The sequence below is a fragment of the Lepidochelys kempii genome, chromosome 9 (genome assembly GCF_965140265.1).
Source record: "Lepidochelys kempii isolate rLepKem1 chromosome 9, rLepKem1.hap2, whole genome shotgun sequence".
NCBI classification, from domain to species: domain Eukaryota; kingdom Metazoa; phylum Chordata; order Testudines; family Cheloniidae; genus Lepidochelys; species Lepidochelys kempii.
The window spans coordinates 39,949,134-39,975,812 of NC_133264.1; the positions used below are offsets into that span (position 1 = coordinate 39,949,134).

At 41.6% G+C, this 26,679-nt stretch overlaps 1 protein-coding gene across 8 annotated transcripts in view; it reads left to right on the forward strand.

The window, feature by feature from the left end:
• The window catches only part of SPSB4 (splA/ryanodine receptor domain and SOCS box containing 4), a 327,295-nt gene that overhangs the window by 207,741 nt on the left and 92,875 nt on the right, over positions 1-26,679 (forward strand). The window lies entirely within an intron of this gene.

The window sequence follows — 26,679 nt, forward strand, 5'->3', positions numbered from 1 at the left end:
CGAGCGTGCGTGGGGGTTTAGAGAGTAGATGCAGCTGCTCTTTGAAGCCTGCTTCACTCGTGTACTGTGTGGGTTGGAACAGACAGGCCGCTCAAGGTGGTAAGGGGCACTTTCTTCTTAGTGGTTCCCATGGCTGTACAATCTGGCCAGCAATCTGGCCCTGAACCATGAACGTAAATTCATAGTGTGTGTGACCGAAATAGCTAGCTGGATAAAAGTTTGTTGGTCCTGGAACTTTACGTTGTGAATCAGACTATTGGCTATTTCTTGTAAAGAAGAATTTAATAAAAATTGCACGCTCTCGCTCACTCACACACAATAATTCTGGGAGGGACATATCCCTTTAGATTTGCTTCAAATGGGATAGTCTAAATTCTCTCCACCAAAAGTAATTCTCTGCTCATTAGCCTTATATTTGATGTGTGAGCTGCTGTAAAATCATAATTAAAGAACTTGACCCTGTTTAAGATTACCTTTTAACACATATACATAGCACTCCCATCGGGGAGAAAAACTTATCAGCAGAACCCTTACAAGCATACTGCGGCTAAAAATCAAATGAAACTTTTGAGTGCCTTAAAAGGAGGAAGAGTAAAAGATCAAAAATTCTGTAGCCATTAATTTGAAACCTGGAAAGAGTTCTTTTTGACAGTGTGCTATAACAACTTGGCTTTCTTCTTTTTATTTTTGGAAACTGAATAAATACAAATTCACTGCAAACATGCAACTTGTTTTGCATGTTGGCGATGTCACATAGATAAGCAAAATCTCAGTATCTGTTGTGTTAAAGCAGAGGTGGGCAAACTATGGCCTGCGGGCCCATCCTGCCCAGCCCCTGAGCTCCTGGCTGGGGAGGCTAGCCCCCGGCCCCTCCCCCACTGTCGCTCCTCCCCTGCAGTTATACCCGCAAGGCTTGCACCTGCCCACCTCCCAGGCTTTACAATAAGCCTGTCCTGCTGCTCTGAGTGGCATGGTAAGGGGGCGGTTGGATGGGGTGGAGGTTCAGGGAGGGGGGCGGTCAGGAGATGGGGGTTGCTGGGGGGTCCCATTGTGGGGGGGAGGCAGGGAGCAGGGGGGGTTGGATAGGGGGTAGGGTCCTGGGGGGGCATTCAGGGACAGGGGTCCCGGGAGGGGGTGGTCAGGGGACAAGAAGTGGGTCGGGGGTCCTAGGGGGCCTGTCGGTGGCAGGGGTGTGGATAGGGGTCAGGGCAATCAGGGAGCAGAGGGTTTGGATAGGGGGTGGGGTCCCGGAGGGGTGGTTAGGGGCGGGGGATCCCGGGAGGGGGCGGTCAGGGGACAAGGAGCAGGGTGGGTTGGATAGGCTGGGGGCTCTGAGGGGGGCAGTCAAGGGGTGAGAAGTGGGAGGGGACCAGGCAGTTAGTGGAGGCACAGCCTTCCCTGCTCGGCCCTCCATACCATTTTGGAAGCCCAATGTGGCCCTCGGGCCAAAAAGTTTGCCTACCCCATGTTAAAGTCAGTTATGTTCCACTGTGTGCATTTTAGCTTTTTTGTTGGTTACTCAACTGAGTACCAAAAGACAGAAAGAAGGGAGAGGATGTCTACAAGTAGGAAGAAAGGAGGAGGCAGAAAAAAATAGAAGGTACAAAATGGATAAAAAGCAGGTGTTATGGGTTCCCCTTGGGGTGCCACCTGGAACTGGGGTACCACTGAACCCTCTGACTCCCCAGCCTGGGCTCCCCCTCTCACTGTGTTGCTGAGACAAGCTACAGACCCGCTCCCAGTCCTACACTTCCACCAGCATTCACACAGGTAGGGACACACCCAGCTGCACTTACGTGCAGGCTCTCTGACCAGCCGCTGCATAGACCAACAATAGACAGTCTACAGCCAAAATAACCACCAGCTTCCCAGCTTAGGATCCTAGAGTTGTACCATACTGCTCTGGTCAAAACCCTGACCAGTATGAATTTATTATCCAGTTTGCCTCCCCTTAATGTGGAGAGGAAATGCAACAGCCCCTGTCCCTTGAGCTAAGATTTCCAAGCACTTCACTTCAAATTTACGGTTTAGATTAAAACATAAAATAAGTTTATTAACTACAAAAAGATAGAATTTAAGTGACTGTAAGTGATTACCTAGTAAATAAACAAAAACGCAAACTAAGCTTAACATACTAGAAAGATATGATTTGAAAAGACAATCTCTCACCCTGACTGACAATACAAGCAGGATTGCAGATTCTCAAGGCACAAGCTGCACTTGCTTTGTAGCTTGGGATCCCGCAGTTTTCATACACAGGCTAAAAATCCCTTTAGCCTGGGTGTTCCTCGGGTGTTTCAAGGAGTTTTGTTGTGTGGGGAGTGATGAACAACAGATGATGTTACTCCCTGCTTTACATAACTTTAGCATTTGGCCGGAGCCCTTTTCCCCCCTCTGATCCTCCCCTCCTTTTTTTTTTTTCTTCAAACTTGGTTCCTAGACCATTTTGTAGAAAAATAGCCATCCCAAAATGGAGTCCAGAGTCATGTGGCCTGGTCACATGCCCTTGCATGTCTTGCTGAGTCATGGCAGTCATTTCAGGCTGTCTGGAGCATTCTCAGGAAGGCTCACCAGGTAGGGCATAAGCTTCTCCTAAGGTGTATTGTTTTCCCTAATGGCCCATTACCTTGAATAGGGCCTTCACAGCCAGCTATCTAGGCCAGAAGCATTTTGCCTAGCGGGTGCTGCCCAGGTGTAACTATATTTGAAATACTGATACATAGTCAATATTCATAACTTCAGATACAAAAATGATACAAAAAGAAAAGGAGTACAGCTTACTTTATCGGATGTAGCTCACGAAAGCTTATGCTCAGATAAATTGGTTAGTCTCTAAGGTGTCACAAGTACTCCTTTTCTTTTTGCGAATACAGACTAACACGGCTGCTACTCTGAAAAATGATACAAGCACACACATAGGATAATCATATTCAGCAAATCATAACTTTTCCAATGACCACTTCTATACTCATCTTGTACAAAATGCATCATAATTATGCCATAATCATATAATATCACTATGAAGAATATGGTGTGCAGTGTCGTATCTGGGAAGAGGTAATTCAGTTACACCATGCTAGATAATTGTGGTCTATAAAATGATGGAGGAGGAGAAGAAATAATCCTCCATCCTGTTTCTTGAGGGATAATCTTCTGGATTTCCATTCACTTAAAGAGAAAATCTTTGATCTTTTCAGTGGCATGGGAAAGCTCTTTTAGGTTTTAGGAAGTCAATGGGTGGATTTTCAGACCTTTAATGTGGGTCAGCACAGTTAAGGCTAATTTTAAAAATAGACTGGATTAGGAGTATATTTATCTAGGGCCAAAAATTTGGCTGATTGGTGTAATGAAGTTTACTGCTGGCTAGGCGCCGACTAACTCAGGGTGTTTCTGATCACAGGTTCATAGTTCTATCCCTTTTGGAGAGCTAGATCTTCTTGTATATTTTGATAATTTTTCATATTCTCAAGATTCAAACAGGCAGATCTCCTGGGTTTGGTGACATGCACCCACTAAATACACAAATCAAATGGCTTTACGGTAAAGTCCATTTTTACATTTTTATTTGTTTTATCTTCTGAAGTGTCCTGTTCACAAAAGTGCTCTGAATACTTGCTGTTCAGATGAGGATTTTAGAATCCTCCAATGCCCATATAGCACAGTTGCTTAGCAAAGAGTGAAAAAAGGAAAAGGAATATAGATGGCAGATTAAGTGATGGATTTACATATTTGTGATAAACGTCTGTTCTTGTCACAGTGGCACAAATTTGATATGGACCTTGGGCTTTATACATCATTATTCTGATAGTGATGTGTCCTAAAGAAAGAAGACAACTCTGCTCTGTGAATCTTTGTGACCTGAATATAACAATGCTCTCTCTGATTGTAGTGTTTATCTTTGTCATCTTTGAATATGGAACATAGTACTGTAGGTCTAAAGCATTGTTCTTCTCCTCCTGTCTCCATCTGATAGTATTTCATTACTAAATGCCTATGCCTCCCTGCCCCACGATCTCAGCATGGAAAGCTTGTGAAGAGGGATGAGGAGAGTGGCCAGAGCATGCTACTCTTTGGACATCTTTACCTGGAGGACAGTTGCCAGCTGATGCTGGTTGCCAGTTGGTGCATAATGGAACACCCATTTAAGCTGCTCTAGCCTTGGACTGGGAAGAGACTCAGGGAACCATAACAGGCTGTCTGATTGTCAGTCCCCCACTCCCATTACACTGAGTGGGTGCTGAGTGTAACGTAGGATCTCGCACATGATGATCTCTTCTCCCCGCTTTATCAAACAGAGCTGTTTTATTAGGAATGCAGATTTATTCAGTTTTTGATCTCTTGTTTAATGGATTTTTCATTCAATTATGTATTTTTCCGGTACACACCCCTGATGTATAGGGTGCCTTACCTTTGCGTATGGTCAGGCCAGATGGCTACAGGAGAGTGATAGAAGGCAGATATATTAGCCCCAGGTTAAGTAGGTCCCTTTTTCCCTAGAGAAGGTTCCAGAACAATCAGGAACTTTCTGGAAACAATTAAGGCAGACAGGCTGATTGGCTGCAGGTGTTCTAGTCAAGAAGATGCTAAAATCAATTAAGGCAGGCTAATCAGGGCACCAGGGTTTAAAAAGGAGCTCACTTCAGTTTGTGGTGTGCGTGCGAGAAGCTGGGAGCAAGAGGCGTAAGACGTTGAGAGTGATAAGGCGTAGTACTGGAAGACTGAGAAGTACAAGCATTTATCAGACATCAGGAGGAAGGTCCTGTGGTGAGAATAAAGAAGGTGTTGGGAGGAGGCCATGGGGAAGTAGCCCAGAGAGTTGTAGCTCTCATGCAGCTGTTACAGGAGCCACTGTGGACAGCTGCAATCCACAGGGCCCTGGGCTGGATCCCAAAGTAGAGGGTGGGCCCAGGTTCCCTCCATCCCCCCAACTCCCTGTTTGATACCGGAGGAGTTGAACTGGACTGTGGGTTCCACCGGAAGGGAAGGTCTCTGGCCTGTTCCCCGATCCACTAGGTGAATCAGCAGAGACTGCGGGGATTGTTCTTCTTTTCCCCATGCTGGACAGTGATGAGGCTAACTGAGTGAATGGCAGGTTTGAGCCATGAAAGTGGCCAAACTGAGGGCTGCCGTGAACCGCTGAGGCGAGAAAATCCAGCAATAAGCGTAGGACCCACCAAGGCATAGGAGGAACTTTCTCGCAATACACACACACACACACACACACACACGTTATTTTCAGATGTTAGAACATGGCTTAATAGGCAAAGTTGCTATGTGATGTGGTGTTCAGCTGTTCTAAGTAGGGCTTCATCTACTTTTTCTTCAGGGAAGTTTTATAGTTAAAACTCTGTAATCTCCTAACTGCAAATAAATTTAAGGGGTGGAAAACCTAAAGATGGTCTCCATAATGGTTCAAAATTGCTTCAGCTTTAACTGTTAAAATATTTTCCTGAAACACTGCCAGGGATGACCCCTGGATTTTTGTGTATTCCTGTTTATAAAGACTGGTTTAAACCATGAGAGACAGGTTCTGACATTTGGGTTTGGTAAGCTCTTTGAGGTGGTTGGGCTCTAGCATCTGATTGCAAGACCTTGGGTATAGGTTAGCAAAAACGTGTGTCATTGAAGGTGAACAGTTTTAATGTTTCTTTTTGTGTAATCTAGTACAAAAGCAGATTGTAAAGTAAATGAACATCAGGATTCTAAACAAAGTCTAGCTAAATTGAGAGACCTTTAATTGGCAACAAACGTAAAAATTAAATAATTTTTCCCTGTTTTCCTCTTCAATTCCAGAGACTATTTCACTTTTTTAAATTAAATGCAAGAAGAAGGGGTGCCAGTGCTTTCTGGACAGTATTTTACCCCAACAAGAACACATCCTCCTTGTTGCCACATTCAGTGCAGTGAACTTTACTCTAATTGGTTATCAAGTAGAGGTGGGCGATTCATTAAGGAAAACATTTGGGTTGGTTCCAAAAATGTTCAAAATTTGCAAACAGATTGGAAAAGTCCATTCTAGGCCAGTGAACTGTGCTCCACTCAATTTGAATTTGAATCCCCATTTCCTTCCTCCCTGGTGAGTGGCCGAATCACCAGGCTCTGGAGTCATTCTTTTCTCTCTTTCTCGCATGTGCATAATGAATATATATAAGTATCTGAACAAGTGGAACATCTCAAATAAGAGAGATTGAGAGTAACCCACCTCAGAATAGCTTGGTGGTTAGGATGCTTACTAAGGAGGAGTAAGATCTGAGCTCAAATCCCTGCTCCAGAGTGGAGATTCAAACCTTGGATCTTTTTATGAAGGATTTACTCCATTTGTTAGATTAAGCATAGGCAAGCTTGGTCAGTCTAAAGGTATATCTACACTGCAATTAGACATCCATGGTTGGCCCACACCAGTTGACTCGGGCTTGCGGGGCTCGGGCTAAAGGGCTGTTTAATTGTGGTGTGGACGTTTGTGCTCGGGCTTCACCTTGGGCTCTTGGACCCTCCAACCTCGCAGAGTCCTAGCCAAGCCTTAATGTCTACACTGCCATTAAACAGCCCCTTAGCCAGGCCCTGCAAGCCTGAGTCAACGGGCACAGGCCAGCTGGTGGATTTTAATTGAAGAGTAGACAGATGCCCTAAGGGGCCTTATCTGAGACATGAAGCTGTTCACAGCTAATGGTGCAGTCAGACATAAATATTCTTTAGTTACAAGCTCTCTACCTTGCTCTAGACCTCAGACTGCTCAAATGCATCTTATTGCTCAGATGGATTAGGGGGGTCTCCCTAAAAAAGGTACCTAAAGAAGAGGATGCTTCTATAGCAGTGGCACAAATAGATTCTTATATTGCTCAGTGTCTCTCTCCCAGCAGGCAAATGTTCAGACAAATGGACTGCATAAAAGCTACAGCAGCTAGGGGAATGATAACTGAGCCTGAAGGTCTTTAGCATGCTGATATAGTCGGGGATCAAGCTCAAGTTTATTTGCAGTGAAATATATGCTAATAATCACTTCCTATAGTCCAGTGGTTCTCAACCAGGGTCTGGGGCCCATTGGGGGGCTGTGAGCAGGTTTCAGGGGTCTGCCAAGCAGGGCTTGCATAGGGCTTCCTGGGGCCCAGGGCCCACCACCTGGGGCTGAAGCCAAAGGCTGAGCAACTTAGCTTCACAGAGCCCCCTGTGATGTGGGGCCCCAGGCAGTTGCCCTGCTTGCTATCCCCTAATGCTGGCTTTGTCTTTTATATGCAGAAAAACAGTTGTGGCACAGACAGGCCGTGGCATGTTTATAGCATGTTGGGGTGGGGGAGGGGGGTCTCAGAAAGAGAGAGGTTGAGAATGCCTGCTATAGTCAACTCATCTTAGTGAGCTCTTGAAAGAATCCCCATCTATGATTTACTTGTTCATCCTGCGTCTCTTAAATTCGCTGGAGACCTATTCAAGTTAGTTCAGTACTTTTATAGAAGGTACTGGCAGCAACCAGTCTGACTAAATGAGAAGAAATGGAATATCTAAGTGAATTCAATAAGCTTGTTCTAGAGCAATAGCATCTAGAAATGTTAAAATCAGTAGCTGACTAAGCACATCAAGCATCTACACAGAATTTCTCCACTGTTGCATTTAGAGAATTTGAGATTAAATTTAGTGTTCTGTAGCATAGACTGAGTTTTTATTTATTTATTTAACTTTTAGTTTAAGCCTTTAGTACAAAAACTGTGCAAACTACTTAAGCCTTTATTAATATGCGGTGGCGTCATGTAGGCATTACTCTGTATTGTATCCCACTGTCGCTAATACATTTCTATCTAGGACATACTAGCTCAGCTTTGTTGAATCTTTAGTGAAAGGCCATCTGTCAGACAATTGATTTGTAGTGAACCACTTTGGGTCATAGTTCAAGGCATATTTCCCTGTATTTTGAAGTGGACAGAACCATGGCTCCTATGTAACCTTGGAGGAACTAATTTGAGACCTCATTCAGGGGCATTATGTGCTTCAGTTGTTCTGGGAGAAAACATTTTTCACTGATATGGATCAAATATTTGAATGGATAGAACTATTGCAGAAAATCACTTCAGCACTATAGTGTGCTGGGAAGGAGTTCTGAACTGAGATGTCCCTGAGAACTGTGCAGTAAGAGATTTGCCGCCTTATCTCGGCACATGGCTAGGTACAGAGCAGCTGATTTGGCTGTACATTTGTCAATAAACTGTTGAAAGCACCAAAATTAAAAAAAAAATCACTCTCTACATCAACAGATCCACTGACACCAGTATTGATGTAGAATGAACGAGGAGGCTTTTACATCCATTTCCTTCATTCTGAAAAGCTGAACTGAGTGTAAAACTTCACAGTGGTGGTTCCTTACGGTGGAGAAAGTGCGTCCTTTTAAGTTATTTGCCAAAGTCACATTTAAGACAAGAGTTGTATCTGATATTTAAGTGTTTCTCTTTCCAGAAACTCTCCAACCTTTTATGAATCACTTAGGGGTTCAGGCAGTTCATATGCTTTGAAAAACAACTTTGAAAGGTCTGGTTTAAAATCTTCCAAAAACTTTGGAGACTATTTTGCAAGTCCTATAATAATGTGTTGTAACTTCCACAATGTGTGTCCCCCCCACCCCCCCTTACATTTATATAGTAGACTTGCAAATGAAAATATTAGTCTAGATTTTGGCAAATTTGCTTTGGGCATGTGAGGGGAGGGGGGTTAAAGAGTGAGAGGAGGAAATGTACGACTTTCAGCTCCTTTCAGGACAAACTCTTTTGGCCAAATTCTACCCTCATTTGCTCTATTGACATCTGAGATCGTACAGATTGGAGGTCAGACTTTGATTCATTGATGTCTATTTCAACACTTCTAAAAACAGTTCACTTCAATGCACAAACATGCTACAAATATAAAGCCACACATATCTTTCCCTGTGTATATGTTTATCCAAAGACCACTAAGAGATATTGTGTATGCTATCTGACTTAATAAGGAATCTTGGGAAACCTAGCTGCAGACACTGAAATGGGGAATAGTCAATGTTGTACATAAATATATCCTATAAATCCTGGTTAACATTGTTAAAAATTCAGAATAATGGAGGGAGGACAGGTTAGTGGTGATGGTGGGGGATTTATATACACCTCTACCCCAATGTAACGCGGTAAAGGAGTGCTCCAGGGGGGCAGGGCTGCGGGCTCCGGTGGATCAAAACAAGTTCGATGTAACGCGGTTTCACCTATAATGCGGTAAGATTTTTTGGCTCCCAAGGACAGCATTATATCGGGGCAGAGGTGTATTATGTAAATTCAGTACAGTGATTTCTACTGAGGCTGCATTTCTATCTACCATAATAATTAATATTTTAGAGATGTACTACAGAAGGTGTTTTTGGTTTGGGGTTTTTTTGTTTTGTGTACCAACAGTGAAAAGGAACCATGAAGACCTCCCAAAGAAGTGAAACAATAAGCAATCTTTAGCTACAGAACCCTGGACTGAACAGGCTTCCAAGGCAGAACGCATACAGAAAGGTGGGGTTCAGGACGGCCACACCTGCGTCATTGGGTTACTCGGAAGTGTGAACTGGGTAACCCAATGGGTGAAATGAAAGGGCCTACTACTGATAAACACAGATTGGGTGACTTGGCGCAAAACGGAAGATCTTGAGCATGTACCTCATGCTTGGTAATAATGCAAGAGGAATGGTACACTTTTTAAACTGGCTTTTCATTCAGATAACTATTTACCGAGGTTCTACAACTGCAGCTAGCATTCAAGCCATGTACGCACAGACTGACTTCCTGGAGTCTCCTCCAAACTCTTCTCTCCTGCAACTTGTGTTCTTTCTTCCAAATTCTGTGTAGGTTGGTACATTAACTGATTCAGATTTACATTTTATTCAGATATTTGTCCTTTCTAACTAGACACCCCAAATCTCAAATAAGAGAAATTCCATGAGGAAAGAGAAATTTCAATTTACTCATACCTGAATTGCAATTGTGAATTCTAATTCAAGATACGCCTATTCCAGAATTAAAAATTGTAATAGGCCCAAATGGAACAAAATCAGACTAAGGTAGAGAAAAACTCTGAATTATTCATTTTGTATATCAAAATATTGAATGGGTTATAACTGCCATAAGAATAAGAAAATTGCAACAGAAAACATATCTTTCTGAATACAAATCCCTGAACCACTCAGGAGGCAATGGGAATTGGCAAGATTTTTGGGAAGTGTTGCTGAAACAACTGGTCAGCAGCATAATCTGGTGTCCATCCGAGCCAATTATTACTTTAAAAAATTCTTCCTTGCCTTCTTAAGTTCCAAAAAAAAAAATCAACTCAAATTTGGGATAAAAAAAACAAACCAAATTAACCCCAAAGCCGTGAACAGTACAACTGTACAAGAGAGAAACTGCCCTAACATCTTTGTTCCCTCCTGGATCTTTCCCCTCCAGAATTCCATGTGTACTTAAACTGAAGGTTTTGTAGATCTGAGAGTTAAATGTACAAGATGTTTCTTGATTTAGGGTTGAATCACATGCTTTAAGGTTAGATAATTTATTTGAAATTGCTTCATTGGAAGTTCTGTTGCCAGAATTCAGGGAATTCAATTACTTTGAAATGTTATCAAGTAAACCATTAATGTGGTGATAGTATGAATATTTGGCTCTTCTGTTTTTTATGGGGAAAAATCTCCATTAATTTACCTTGTACAGGTTGTAATGGCTGTCATAACAAGTATTGGAATTCAGACATCTACGCAGGTAAATACACACAGTTGGTGAGAAGTGTTTTGTAAATACAGAAAGCCTCTAGGTATTCAAAACCCACCTCTGAAATTCTCACATTTCCAAAATACTTCTGTGGGTAAACTCTGAAGGGGCATTGATCTTTTTTGAGGTCTCTAATAGTGTCTTGTGCATCTCAGAAAATATGCTAATATTCTCTAATTCTCATAACTGATAGACATTATTCGATATATAAAGTGGGGCATAACTACCTCTGCCTTTATTGGTTCACTCCCCCAAAGAAACAAAGCTATTAATAAACATTTGTGCATGCTTCAAACTCAACACCTACTGTGCCTGAACAGGTGGAATAAAAACAATTGCTTAACTATTTGTTCCTTGAGTCAGTCTTCTGTATGCTACAACATGGTTGCTATGAATCAGAGCAAGCATAAAGAGTACTAGTTAGTGTTTTTAATTACCACAGCCAGCTGCTCCACATTAGAGCAGCTCCCAGGTTATTCTGGAGAGGGAAAGGGCAGAAAATCAGGGAGCCACAATTTGTTTTTTGGTTTTCATGATCTTTCCCCCATCCCATTCAGAGCTGCCCTGGGTGGCTGTGGGAAGGGAAGCCACCCTTTGCTATGGTTTACCCTAGCTCAGATATAACTATTAGAGGTTAGCAGGTGCTCACAGTGCTTCCAGCTCCCCCAAGAATTGTTTCAGGGCTTGGAGGCAAACCCATCGGAGGCAGAGTCCACTGCTATTTCTTTAGCAATGGGGAAGATTCAGACATTTCAGTTTTAAAATTTGCCATGTGTGTGTTTGAGGTTAAAACCTTCAGTTCCCAATCAAATGCAAATTCCTCCTTTACACATTTGTCCTGAAGAACACCAATAGAGCAGGGGTTTATTATGACTGCACCTGGTCCTTTTAGTTTTTTTTATTTTTAGTTTGTTTTAACTGAAAACACTGATCTGTCAGGTTATGCAGCATGAATATTAAATATAGAATGTTATAAAGATACCTTTGTAAATGTTATAAAGGTATCTAAGCCGAAAGGCAAAATTGTCAATGTGCAGAAGCATTCCTCACAGGCAATTGGAGAATGAAGTGATAGTAATTAACTAGCTAGCATTGTGAAGAAACAGTCTGTTTTTTTGGATAAATTTTAAAAAAAAAAGGCATTTGCAATTCTTATTATGCAACTAATTGGAATTCTTCTCCACAAACACATTTTTCTTCTATAATCCCAATTTTGCTGACAACTTCTAATTTTCACAATAACCTGAATCCTTATTTTACATTGTCAGTAACATTATACCACTGTCTGCTGGTTTGAGGCAAAGAGCCAATCACCTTCTACCTCTCCCCATGACAGTTCCTTCACAGCCAGCTTCACTTTCCCAACCATCTAAGGTCCTCTTTGGTCTTCCTTTTGTCCCTCTGTCTCTTTATTTTCCTTTCTTCCCAGTCAGTGCCTCCATCTTGTATTCTCTTGAGCCTATTCATCCTCTTTTGCCTTCACCTTTCCCATCCTACAAAATATATTTAAAAACAAAAAACATTAAAAGACTATTATTGGCATTACAAAGGCAAGCACTCAAAAGTTAGGTCTCCTGTGGAACCTTAACTCGCCCACCTAACCCGTTGTGCGTATGCATTATGATACAACCTTTAATTACATGATCACATACTATTTTGTCCACAGGACCCTTTCATCATTCAGCGTGCATGGGCAGACCTGTTTTAGGGTTGAGTGAGGGTTGTTTAGTAAAAGAGATTGTTGCCTGTAGGGCCCCTGCCTAGTCTGTAGCAAAAGTGGGAAGGTACGTAGAGACTGAGGCAGCACATTGCAGAAAGAGAAGGGATGGTGTCGTGTTTAAGGCAGTTAAATGCTGCCCAGGAGAATTGGATTCTCTCCTGTCTCTCCACCAAAAACGTCTTTTGTGATGCTGGGTAAATCACTGAAATAGACCTCTTCACATATGATCACTAACTGTATTCCTAATTTTCTGGTTTCCTGACTTGAGACCCTGGGGACTGCTTTGCAGAAGTGCTGAGAAAAGCGCAGCTTCCATTGATTTCAGTAGCAGCTGTGAGTGAAAATATAGCATACTACGAAAAATCAGGCCTAGCGCTCTCAAATTGGGCACTTGAAACTTTTGATCTTAATGTATGTGTCTCCCATGTGTAAAATGGGGACAATACCACTTGTAATAATTAGGGCCTTATGGTCCTACTCGCCCCCGCCCCTTGTGAGCTCAACTGTGGAAAGTGAAATAAAAATTTAAAAAATGTTTGTTACTCACAACATATGTTGATAGGAAAAAGTACTGGAAGGAGACATTATATTGGCTTAACTAAAAGGCCTACTAAGATAACTCACAGAGAGTTGAAATAAGGTCTGGTGAACCAGAGGACTCTGGGACCAGAAATCAATGGACCAAAACTGGTGTGTTGGAAATTTAGGCCTAATTTGGTGGACAAAATAGTAAGGGGATGGGCTATTCTGCTCACCACTCTCTTTTGGGGTCCTTTTAAAGAGAGACATCAGTGGGAAGATCAAAACGCAGACTGGAAAATGGATGAACTGGAAGGAGCCAGCTTCACCATCATGGCTGCAACTCCCACCATCTCTTGGGACCCCAGGTTCCATTGTGACAGTGTTGTACTTTAATTGTCTTTATCCTAAGAGATGACCTGTCTGGAGTGAACCAGAGAGGGGGACCCAAATGACATCACCACCTGTACCAGCTCTGGCTAAATCCTGAATATCACCTAGGATGGGAGACTTTGGTCCCTATTGTCACCTCTCCAACGCACCTTCATGTGTCCTTTCTCCTTCCCTCACCTTACTTTCATTCTTTTTTGTGTGTGTGCACCTTCTTAATGAGAGTCTGGCTTGGCCAGCAAAACCGATCTCTTTCATAGCCCCTGTGATTAGAGAGGTAGATAAAAGCAGTGTCCTAAATAGCCCACTGGTGGTACAAGTTTGACAGGTCTTGGAACAGTTGAAAAGACTCTCTGTGCTATGCCTGTATTTCTCCAACAGTGAGGTTCCAAGTCAGAGTCACTCAGAGACAGAAGCTGCATTCTCTCTTTGCTGTCCCATTTTGTGTGTGCTTCTCTCCTTTTGCCTTAAAGGAAGCAGATCTGAACTTTCACAATAAAAGCAACGCCATCTCCACAATATCTCAGGGTTTGTCCACACTAACAACTAGACTGCAGGAAGGTAGGGACTTTGAATCTACCCCACCTTAGCCTGCAATGGTCTAACCGCTCATGTGCACCTTGCTGATGCATGTTAATAGTTAATTAAAATGCTTTGGGCTGGTCCCTTTTCAAAGAGGGCTAGTTCAAAGTACTCTAATCTAAAGAACTGTTGTTGGGCATCAGCAGGGTGCACATGAGCAGTTTGATCTCAGCAGACTAATGGGGTAGATTAACACTCTTGCTTGCTATGGTCTAATTGTTTGTTTAGACAAGCCATCAGTTAACATTCTCCACTTCCCCCACCCCCATTGCCAGTTATTACCATCTTTAATACCATCATAAAAACTGTCTGTTTTTCCTACAGAACCTCTCTACAGCTAAAGGGAAAGGGATAAAGGGATATTGTTGAAATGAACCTTACTTTATCTTTCAGTTGCTTTAACTGTTTTTCTATAATGTAGGTCATTATGAAGATTTTTAATGCTGTACTTGCCAAGCTCTCTACTCAAAATCCTGAGCCGTGTTTAACTGGTTAGCACTGTACAGTAACACCTTTCACTCTCTGGGCCCATTTATTCCATCAACATTAACACCACAAATCCCCCTCACCTCACAGAGGCATTGGGAAAATAAATTCATTAATAGCCATGAAGCAGTTGAATACTGTAGTGGTGAGTGTCCTAGAAAAGTTTGAGAAGAAATTTAGTAATTCAGTCTTCAGAACAGCATTTCAGTAGTGTGCAGTAAATAAGGCATGAGTCATACTGCAAAATGAGGATTAAAACAAAGTAATGACTAGCACTACATTCAATGTGTACTGTTTGTTCAGTGTTCTGAATGAGGAAGGAATCCTTTGGGGGGGGAAAATAGTATGTGATCATGTAATTAAAGATTGTTATATGATTTCATAATTTTTGTAACCTTCATAATCCCAGATTTTAGAAAAAAATCCGTTTCTTTTGTTATCACTTGATGCAGAGGAAGCATTTGATAGAATATAGTGAAACTTTAGATTTCAAGTCCTGTCACATGTTGTTGTATATATTCTATGTATGATTTACTTCCAAAAAACAATATTGTCTCTGTACTATTTAAAAATGAATAAGAACATAAGAATAGCCATACTGGATCGACCAAAGGTCCATCTAGCCCAGTATCCTGTCTTCCAACAGTGGCCAGTGCCAGGTGCCCCAGAGGGAATGAACAGAACAGGTAATCATCAAATGATCCATCCCTTGTCACTCACTCCCAGCTTCTGGCAAACAGAGGCTAGAGACACCATTCCTGCCCATCCTGGCTAATAGCCATTAATAGACCTATCCTCCATGAATTTATCTAGTTCTTGTTTGAGCCCTGTTATGGTCTTGGTCTTCACAACATCCTCTGGCAAGGAGTTCCACAGGTTGATTGTATGTTGTGTGACGAAATCCTTCCTTTTATTTGTTTTAAACCTGGTTCCTATTAATTTCATTTGGTGACCCCTAGCTCTTGTGTTATGAGAAGGAGTAAACAACATTTCCTTATCTACTTTCTCTATAACAGTCATGATTTTATAGACCGCAATCATATCTTCCCCCAGCCGTCTCTTTTCCAAGCTGAAAAGTTCCAGTTTTATTAATCTCTCCTCATATGGAAGCCGTTCAATACCACTAATAATTTGTTGCCCTTTTCTGAACCTTTTCCAGTTTCAATATATTGTTTTTGAACTCGGGCAACCACATCTGCACACAGTATTCAAGATGTGGGCATACCATGGATTTATATAGAGGCAACATGATATTTTCTGTTCTATTATCTATCTCTTTCCTAATTATTCCCAACATTCTGTTCGCTTTTTTGACTGCCGCTGCACATTGAGTGGATGTTTTCAGAGAACTATCCACAATGACTCCAAGATCTTTCTTGAGTGGTAACAGCTAATTTAGACCCCATCATTTTATATGTATAGTTGGGATTATGCTTTCCAATGTGCATTACTTTGCATTTATCAACATTAAATTTCATCTGCCATTTTTGTTGCTCAGTCACCCAGTTTTGAGAGATCCTCTTGTAGCTCTTCGCAGTCTGCCTGGGTCTTAACTATCTTTAATAATTTTGTATCATCTGCAAATTTTGCCACCTCACTGTTTACCCATTTTTCCAGATCATTTATGAATATGTTGAATAGGACTGGTCTCAGTACAGACCCCTGGGGGACACCACGATTTACCTCTCCATCAATAAGCACATTAATTTTCCATTTCACACAATTTCTTATAGTTAAACAATTAAGTTAAACCTCTTACACTAGATCAGCCATTAGAGGTTATTAGACTACTTCCAGATTTGTAAGCAAGTGACTTTTGTCAAGATTTCTCTCCCTCAATATCCGGATACTATCTATTTTATTAATACTACGTTGGTACCCTTTGGAAGAGAGAGCAATTTTAGCATGGAGAAATTCTTTAATTTGGTTTCAGAGTAGCAGCCGTGTTAGTCTGTATTCGCAAAAAGAAAAGGAGTACTTGTGGCACCTTAGAGATGTGCATCCGATGAAGTGAGCTGTAGCTCACGAAAGTTTATGCTCAAATAAATTTGTTAGTCTCTAAGGTGCCACAAGTACTCCTGTTCTTTTTTCTTTAATTTGGTTGCAGTTCTGCACTTACCTGGCAGGGCTAAGAGTATGTATACACTACAGAGCCTGTTTTGGCATAGCAATGCTAGCATAGCCCCCTAGTATAGACACAACCTACACCAACAGAAGGAGTTTTTCTGTTTCAGAAATGCTGCTTTCCTGAACAAGGTTAGCTACATTGGCAGAAGCCCTCTGCTACCATCATTGCATCTACCCTGGGGTGGTGTTGGCATAGCTGTGTCGGTCAGGAGTGTGTTTTTTCACACCCCTGACTTATGTTGCTATGCCGGTATAACTTAAGTGTAGACCAAGCCTAAAGATTTATACTGTTACATATTTCAGTGTGCTGCTGGATTCTGCAAAGGAACCTGATACATTATAAGCTAGTCTTGTATTACACTAAACATTGTGAACAAATTGGTAGTTAGAGTTTTTTGTTTTTCCATCTTTATAACAAAATAGAAGAAAAGGCATTTTTAGGTAGTCCTGAAACTGAAAGGGGGGGGGGTCACTAAAAAGAATGGGAAATTGGACTAATTCATCAGGCATAAAGCAGTGTATCAAGCTCTAGATTCTATGTTTTGAAGAAAATGTGGCTTTAAATTAATGTATTGGCATCTAGTTGAAAATTATTTTGGAATTGTGGTCTAATCCTTTGGTAAAGAAAAACAATAGATGATTGGAATGTGGCCGGCAAACCTTTGTCATCATATCAGAGAGGTTAATTGTGTCTATCTCCCTGCCCAGTTAACTAAACAGAATTTGATTGATTTGAAAGACCATTATCAACTTCAGTATGAAAAGTGTGAAATGGCTCATTTCAAATGTCAGGGTTCAGGAGGATGAGGGCACTTGAGTATCAGTTAAGGAGTTCAAACTGCTCAAGTGTGTGCTGTCAGAGATGGTTGCTAAGTGATTTTTTTTTCCCCAGGGGAAAGGATGGCTAATAATTCTCTATAGTTGTAATTAATAAGGTTATTTCTTCAAGTCACTGGAATTAATTATATCTGAGGGCTAACATCTCTTTCTTGATTTCATTACTCAGTTATTCTAATGGACCTCATTTATTCACTGACACCTTATGTTGTATTGTAACTGGCAAAGTTGCAGAGCTGTAGGTTGAATTAAAACCAGTGAGCCACCAACAAAGCATTACATGAAGGCTTTTTTATAAAAATCTCACTATTGTGTCATATAAACTATCAAACATGACTAGGAAATTTACTCCTGAGGGAATTCTGTGTCTTCAACGCAGTCATACATACTCTTCTTGAAATCTTATTCTCCCTTGGCTTCCGTGACACACTCTCCTCCTTTTTCCGTGGGAAAGCAAAGACATTTTCAGGGGACATGAATTCTGCACACACGCAGTAGTACAGAATTCCTCCCAGGAGTAGCAATTTCATCACTTTATTTGTAAATTGTAATCCCAGTTTGAAGATCGATATGTCCATTTAAGTAGGCAAAGTTGATATAATACATGCAAAAGGTGCAAAAAGCTATTTAATTTAATTTCAGTGTTTCCAATGTTTAAATAATTGCCATAACCAAGTTACACTAGAAATGATCAACAGTGTTGGAGTTTAGCTACAGAACTTCCAGGTTGTATCGTTCATATAGTGTAATCTTTTGCCATCATGAAGTGCTGAAGCTCTGTCTTGAACAGCTGGTGTTCAGTTACAGCAGGTTGTGGCATAATACCAAGGTTGCTTATTAATTCTTTAGAACATACTGACCATTTTACATGATTTTATGGATATTCACCAATACTGCGTGTCATGGTTTTCCAATTCTATGTCTTCACAAATACAGAGATATATCCTGAGAACAACAGAGGAAACATTTTAAATCCTTCAACTAGTTCTTAAACTAGTGCTCAGTGCCCTTACAGGCCTTTCATGTGAACCACTCATGAAAGGGTCTCATTACTTTGTTACTTAAAGTGGCCTTTTTGATTGCAATCCCATCAGTTCACAGGGTGTCTTAAATAAGTTAGGAGCTCTTTTCCTGGAACCTCAGTACTAGATAGTGTACGCTAAAGCGGTACTCGAAACCAACCCTTCCTTCTTACCAAAGATCAACTCCAGGCTCTATAGAGCGTAAGAAATTGGCCTTCCATCCTTCTGCTCACCTCCATTGTGCCTCGGAGAGAAATTGTGGAATACTTTGGCTGCCCACAGAGCTCTCAAAATTATCTATTTATCACACTGTTCAGTTCAGAAAAGTAAATGCTTTGTTTGTGCTTTATCATCTGGTGTCAAAAATAAGAAGGCTTCAATTTTTTTCCATTTCCAGGTGACTAGTGTAATAGATCTCCAAAGCATACAAGTCCAAAAAAGAAAATGTAACTCCATCTTCCAAAATCAGAGCTCACTACCTCAAAACTGTGGCAACTTCATGGGCAGAAAGATCATATCCCTTATGCAAGAAAATCTATAAAGTAGCCACCCAGTCATCTATTCATACCTTCCCCAGATTCTGTAAGATGGACATCCAGTCATCATCTGATTTTGCCTTTGTTAGACTTGTGCTCCCAATAACTATTAGGAAAGGATTATCCCCTTTTGCATCTGTACATAACTGTTATAATATTCTCTACCCAAGTATCAGGTTTCAGAGTAGCAGCCGTGTTAGTCTGTATCCGCAAAAAAAAACCAGGAGTACTTGTGACACCTTAGACACAGCTATGAAAAGTCCCAATGTTATATATCTGTGGACCTCATTATAGAGGAAAATTTATCTGTGCTTTACTTTAAAATGTCCTTTCTTTGAGTAATGAAGTCGGCAAATCCCACCCACCCTGAATAGGCTGTTAATTGTGGCAAAATATGGGATTATTAAGTGGAGCAGTTTGTTCGCTGAATTTCTTGCTGTGCAGGAGGATTGTTCTATTGAGTCTTAATACTTAATGCTCCTTGCCCTTAGAGTGGTTAGAGAATTCCTAAACTATTCAAGTGTCTCAGCTGGTGGCTTCTCAGAAGTGAAGGTGTACTGATTGATAGGTCTGGTCTAAGACTCCAGAGAACAGAAACCAGTGAGTCTGTGGTCCTCATAAATCCAAGAAAGGGCATTTTCAAGTCAGACACATACATTTTCCTAATCTGGTGATTATTGCATGGACAGACAACAATGTGCACAGGTGCCTTTCCTGTAAGTATCATTGTGTTAGATCCCATGATAGACCCTTGGTAACAAAGGTAATGATCCAGCAAAGCTTAGGTGCACGCTTAACTTTTAAGTGTGTGAGTGGTCCCATTGAGCTCACGGGATTATGTACATGCTTAGTTAAGCACATGCACAAGTCTCTGCAGGATCAGGTGCTAAGGAAGACGTGTGTAATATTTCATATCATACCAGGATATACCAATTTCCTTGATGGTATACAGCACACTAACTTAGTGATTTCTTGGTACCTTTTGTTTTCTGAAAGAAAAAATCTTTGATTAAGCAAATTCAGGTGAAAATAACACAGTACTGTATTCCCACAATTTATACTGTTCAGGTTCACATCTATATTCTGTGGCAAACGGTATTTATCATGTCATACTTTCATTTACTTTGTATATTCATATTTGCATGTATAGCTTGGGAAATCTAATAAAAAGAGCCTGCCTTCTACTTCCAGCATATTTTTAAAGTAGCTGTACATATTTGATAATGCTGTCCTTTACATATTTCACTGGTTCAGTTCATTCTGAATTCTTCAAATTCTTGGCGAAGCATCATGGAGAAGAAAATAAACTGCTCTCTCTTTGCATAGCTTCAGCAAATGGACATCTCAAATACATTTAGCAGAGACCAGTTGTGAGTTTCACTTATAGCCTGGTGATTTTTCCTTGTCAGTTTTGTTTTATTCTGGCTACCTCAGTCTCTACTTCAGTATGAGCATGAAAGTATGCAATCAGCTTTCAAAAATACATTCCTGCACATATCAAAACTGCATAGAAGAACAGATGATAAAAAGACAGTTTTAGAATATGTATATACGTTTTCTAAAAGCGATGAATTAATGTTTTTAACATATTTTTAATGAATCTATTAATCTATACACAATTGTAAGTTTTTTTTTATTTTACAAATCATTGTTCATATGTTAAAGTTAGAATAGTCTTTTCAGAGGAACTTTCCAACAAACATTGAAAAATTTAAAACTCAGCTTTAGCACACAGTGCAGTCTTTTAAATGTTTTGCTTACAATGTTTTTTTCCCAAGACTGCTGTATTGTAAACAAAATGAACGTTTTAGTAGTCAACCCGAGACCTACTGTAAGTAGGGAATATTTTCTACAGGATATAGAATATCTCTGTAACCAGCCAAACCCAATAAAATATGCATGATCTAGCCACCAATATGATATACAAATGTGGTTTTAAAATAACATAGGAACTGCTGCTCTGAACATAAATGAAATGAAGGTCTTCCCCCCACATTTCCCCTCCCCCAGTAAATTTTGTAAGTAATGCATATACTTTTTCTCTTCAGAGCACTTCACAAACATTAACCAATCACAATACTGCCAGGTTTACATAAATTAGGAACTGTGAAAGCCCCTACAACACAGTATCTAATCATCTGCAAAGGCTGCCACTTTATGAAACGAGCATTAAACATATCAAGTGATTTTTTTGGTGAGTAGATTGGACATGAACTTATAGGTTTGTCCTTGAAAACATAACCTAGTAATTGCACCATTTGTTCAACTTGATTCTATTGTGCTGCAAACTTTTCAGCAGCACATATTATGTTGAATCAGTAGCTTTAATGTTTCATTTATGGTTGTAGCCTTGGATGCATTTGTTTGATTTGATATATGCTGCCATGTGTGTAAATAATTTGCTGATTTTTAGAGTTATGACCTTTTGGCTTCTGCTTATAAAAACAAGTGAAGGTTTAAAGGTTGAATAGATCAGAGGAAGAACTTCTAAACATCTTGCAAGATGTAATGTCCATTAACTATAGTTCAGTTTTAGTGTTTGGTCATAAGCTTGCTTTGTAACCAATCTCCAAATATTTTTTGTTAGCGACATTGTTGGAAGAGAAAATGGTTATCTGCTTCACTAATTAATAGGTTCTACTTTATTTAAAGAGACACCAACTTTAAAAAAAAATCTCACACTTGTCTGAATATCGTTATGAGTAACAACTAATATTACTGCAACTGAAAGGTTAGAGAGGAGAAGAAACTTTTTTTTTTTTCAATATCATGTTTGCATTTGATAGCACTGTGGTGGTCCCTGGAGTAAGCATGTGTTTAAGTGCTCTGTTGAAGAGGGATGGATTCCAGCATGTGCTTATTACTTTCCTGAATCAGGACTTTTGTGCAGTCCGTTTCCCTGTTTCCCCTCTATAGTTCAAGATTAGTGTCCCTTTAATTGTTAAGTTAGTTAATTGGCTTTTCTTTTAATTTCATTTAGTTCCTTTTTCTAAATACAGTTTCCTAACTGGCTAGTGTATAGGACTTCTCATAGTGACTCACTGGTGTGGAAAGACCACAAAAGTAGTAGAGTACCGCTTTTTCAAAGTGATAAAGTATGTTGGCTTAAACAATTTGTATCAAAACCAGCTGTGGGATCATGTTTCTGAAATCTCTTGTGTTAGACTGCCTTTGGTTTGTAAACCTCCTCCACTTTTGAAAAGGGTCATGTTGTCATCTGTTCACAATCTGCCATGGCTCAGTTTTTGAAGCTGAATCTACCACTGATAAGGGACTCTGACTAAAGAGAATCTTTGGATTTGGTTTTCAGTGGATTTTGAGAGAGGATGCATTACAACTTTTACCAAAATGTATGAGCTCTCTCACTGTTAAGACAAGATTGAATTTGTGGGTTCACCCACTGTATTCTCATTAAAATCTAAACCTTCTTTTTGGTATACAGTATCACTCATTTTGTTTAAGCCAATACAATAATGTAGCTTTTCTGGGAACTCCTAATTTCTTTTGTTCTAAATTGCACATTGATGGCTCCTACTTTTTGTGGTGTGTTTTACGTATGTGCACTGTGGATCAGCTGTAGTGATTAGCTCTCAGTAAGTGTGCTAAAATTGATATTAGGTAGCTGTCACGGTTCCTCCCCCACTCTGAACTCTAGGGTACAGATGTGGGGACCTGCATGAAAAACCTCCTAAGCTTATCTTTACCAGCTTAGGTCAAAACTTCCCCAAGGTAACAAATATTACCCCCGTTATCCTTGGAATGGCCGCTACCACCACCAAACTAATACTGGTTACTGGGGAAGAGCTGTTTGGACGCGTCCTTCCCCCCAAAATACTTCACAAAACCTTGCACCCCACTTCCTGGACAAGGTTTGGTAAAAAGCCTCACCAATTTGCATAGGTGACCACAGACCCAGACCCTTGGATCTTAAGAACAATGAACAATCCTCCCAACACTTGCACCCCCCCTTTCCTGGGAAATGTTGGATAAAAAGCCTCACCAATTTGCATAGGTGACCACAAACCCAAACCCTTGGATCTGAGAACAATGAAAAAGCATTCAGTGTTTTACAAGAAGACTTTTAATAAAAAATAGAAGTAAATAGAAATAAAGAAATCCCCCCTGTAAAATCAGGATGGTATATATCTTACAGGGTAATTAGATTAAAAAAACATAGAGAACCCCTCTAGGCAAAACCTTAAGTTACAAAAAAGATACACAGACAGAAATAGTTATTCTATTCAGCACAATTCTTTTCTCAGCCATTTAAAGAAATCATAATCTAACACATACCTAGCTAGATTACTTACTAAAAGTTCTAAGGCTCCATTCCTGTTCTGTCCCTGGCCAAGACGACTACAGACAGACACACAAACCCTTTGTTTCTCTCCCTCCTCCCAGCTTTTGAAAGTATCTTGTCTCCTCATTGGTCATTTTGGTCAGGTGCCAGCGAGGTTACCTTTAGCTTCTTAACCCTTTACAGGTGAGAGGAGCTTTCCCCTGGCCAGGAGGGATTTCAAAGGGGTTTACCCTTCCCTTTATATTTATGACACGCCCCCCAAATCTCAGCTAGGGTGAAACACTGGCTGGGATTTCTTCCTGGAGCTCTAGGAAAACAGAGTTAATAAGACACATGCATCTCTAAATATACTACCAAGTACATAAAGACTAACAATATTTTCCACATCTCAAGGACTATTTTAACCAGTTGATTCTGGGAAACTTTCACGGGAGAGTGCATCAGCCACTTTGTTAGAAGCTCCTGAGATGTGTTGGATGTCGAAATCAAAATCTTGGAGAGCTAAACTCCACCGAAGAAGTTTTCTGTTAGTTTCTTTGACGGTGTGAAGCCACTTTAGTGCAGCATGGTCGGTTTGCAGGTGGAAACGCCGTCCCCAAACATATGGGCGTAGCTTTTCCAGAGCGTAGACAATGGCATAACATTCTTTTTCAGTGACTGACCAGTTGCTTTCCCTCTCAGACAGTTTTTTGCTGAGAAACACTACAGGGTGGAATTCTTGATCAGGTCCTTTCTGCATTAAAACTGCTCCCATACCACGCTCGGATGCATCTGTGGTTACTAGGAACGGTTTGTCAAAGTCTGGGGCCCTTAGTACAGGGTCAGACATGAGTGTCGCTTTAAGCTTGTTAAAGGCCTTCTGACACCTTCCGGTCCACTGAACAGCATTTGGCTGTTTCTTTTTGGTTAGGTCTGTCAGTGGGGCAGCGATTTGGCTGTAGTGCGGTACAAATCGTCTGTAATAACCGGCCAAGCCTAAGAAGGATTGAACCTGTTTCTTTGACTTTGGGACAGGCCACTTTTGGATAGCATCCACTTTGGCCTGTAGGGGGCTGATAGTTCCTTGACCCACCTGGTGTCCAAGGTAAGTCACTCTGTTTAGGCCTATTTGACACTTCTTAGCCTTAACAGTTAGTCCTGCCTCCCTTATGCGCTCAAGGACTTTTTGTAGATGTTCCAGGTGGTCTGCCCAGGAATCCGAAAATATGGCCACATCGTCAAGGTAGGCGACTGCATATTCTCCTAATCCCGCTAGGAGACCATCTACAAGTCTTTGGAAAGTGGCGGGTGCATTTCGCAGCCCGAAAGGGAGTACATTAAATTCATACAGCCCGAGATGTGTGATGAAGGCTGACCTTTCCTTGGCAGATTCATCTAGCGGTACCTGCCAGTACCCCTTGGTTAAGTCCAAGGTAGAGATGAACTGGGCCCTTCCCAGTTTCTCTAATAGTTCATCTGTGCGTGGCATGGGATAGTTGTCTGGGCGAGTTACAGCATTTAGCTTACGGTAGTCCACGCAAAAACGTATTTCCCCATCTGGTTTGGGAACTAGAACCACTGGAGATGCCCATGCACTTTCAGAGGGGCGGATTACACCCATCTGTAACATATCCTGGATCTCCCGTTCTATAGCAGTTTTAGCTTGAGGAGACACCCGGTAAGGGTGGACCCTAATTGGGTGAGCATTACCTGTGTCAATGGAGTGGTATGCCCGTTCAGTCAGTCCTGGGGTGGCTGAGAACGTTGGCGCGTAGCTAGTGCACAGCTCCTGGATCTGCTGTCGCTGCATACGCCCAAGGGTCATGGAGAGGTTCACCTCTTCCACACCACCAGCACATTTCCCTTCGTAGTAAACACCTTCAGGCCACTCAGCGTCGTCTCCTCCCTGGGCTGTAAACTGACAAACCTTTAATTCTCTGGAATAAAAGGGCTTTAGAGAATTAATATGGTACACCTTAGGCTTTCGGTTGGAGGTGGGGAATGCTATGAGATAATTAACAGCTCCCAGGCGCTCCTGGACCACGAATGGCCCTTCCCACGATGCTTCCATTTTATGGGCCTGGAGCGCCTTTAAGACCATGACCTGGTCTCCTACTTTGAAGGAACGCTCTCTGGCATGTTTATCATACCAGGCTTTTTGCTCTTTTTGAGCATCCTGTAAGTTTTCTCTAGCAAGGGCTAAAGAGGTTCGGAGGGTGTTTTGTAGGTTGGTTACAAAGTCCAGAATGTTAGTTCCTGGAGAAGGTGTAAATCCCTCCCATTGCTGCTTCACCAACTGCAATGGCCCCTTAACCTCACGGCCATATACAAGTTCAAATGGGGAAAACCCTAAACTGGGATGTGGTACAGCTCTGTAGGCAAAGAGCAACTGCTGCAATACTAGGTCCCAATCATTGGAGTGCTCATTTACGAATTTACGTATCATGGCCCCCAAAGTTCCATTAAACTTCTCCACCATGCCATTTGTTTGATGATGGTAAGGAGTGGCAACCAAGTGATTTACCCCATGAGCTTCCCAAAGGTTTTTCATAGTTCCTGCCAGGAAATTAGTCCCTGCATCTGTGAGGATGTCGGAGGGCCAACCTACCCTGGCAAAAATGTCTGCTAGTGCCTGGCACACACTTTTAGCCCTGGTGTTGCTTAGAGCTACTGCTTCCGGCCATCGGGTGGCAAAATCCATGAAAGTCAGTATGTACTGCTTTCCTCTGGGTGTCTTTTTCGGAAAAGGACCCAGAATATCCACAGCTACTCGCTGAAATGGAACTTCAATGATGGGGAGTGGCTGGAGAGGAGCTTTGACCTGGTCTTGGGGTTTTCCCACTCTTTGGCACACCTCACAAGACTGGACATAGGTAGAAACATCCTTGCCCATTCCCTCCCAGTGGAATGACCCCCCCAAACGGTCTTTGGTCCTGTTCACCCCAGCATGGCCACTAGGGTGATCATGGGCTAAGCTCAAGAGCTTGGCCCGGTATTTAGTTGGAACTACCAACTGTCTCTGAGGATGCCAGTCTTCCTGGTGTCCCCCAGAAAGAGTTTCCTTGTATAAAAGTCCTCTTTCTACAACAAACCTGGATCGATTAGAAGAGCTGAGAGGCGGTGGGTTGCTCCGTGCCGCCGTCCAAGCTCTCTGGAGGCTTTCATCTGCTTCCTGTTCGGTCTGGAACTGTTCCCTTGATCCTGGAGACATCAGTTCCTCATGGGATTGTGGACCTAGGCTTGGTCCCTCTGGAAGCGATATAGGGGATGGAGCTGTTTCTGTTGACTGTGAACCGCTCTCCGCTGGTGCACTATGTTGGGATTCAGGCTCCGGCTGAGCCTCTTGTGTAGGGTTATCGGCTGCTGCCAGTTCAGGTTCGGTGGGGCCCTCTGGTGTTGAGGTTGCAAGTACTGGATTCAGTGCTGACAC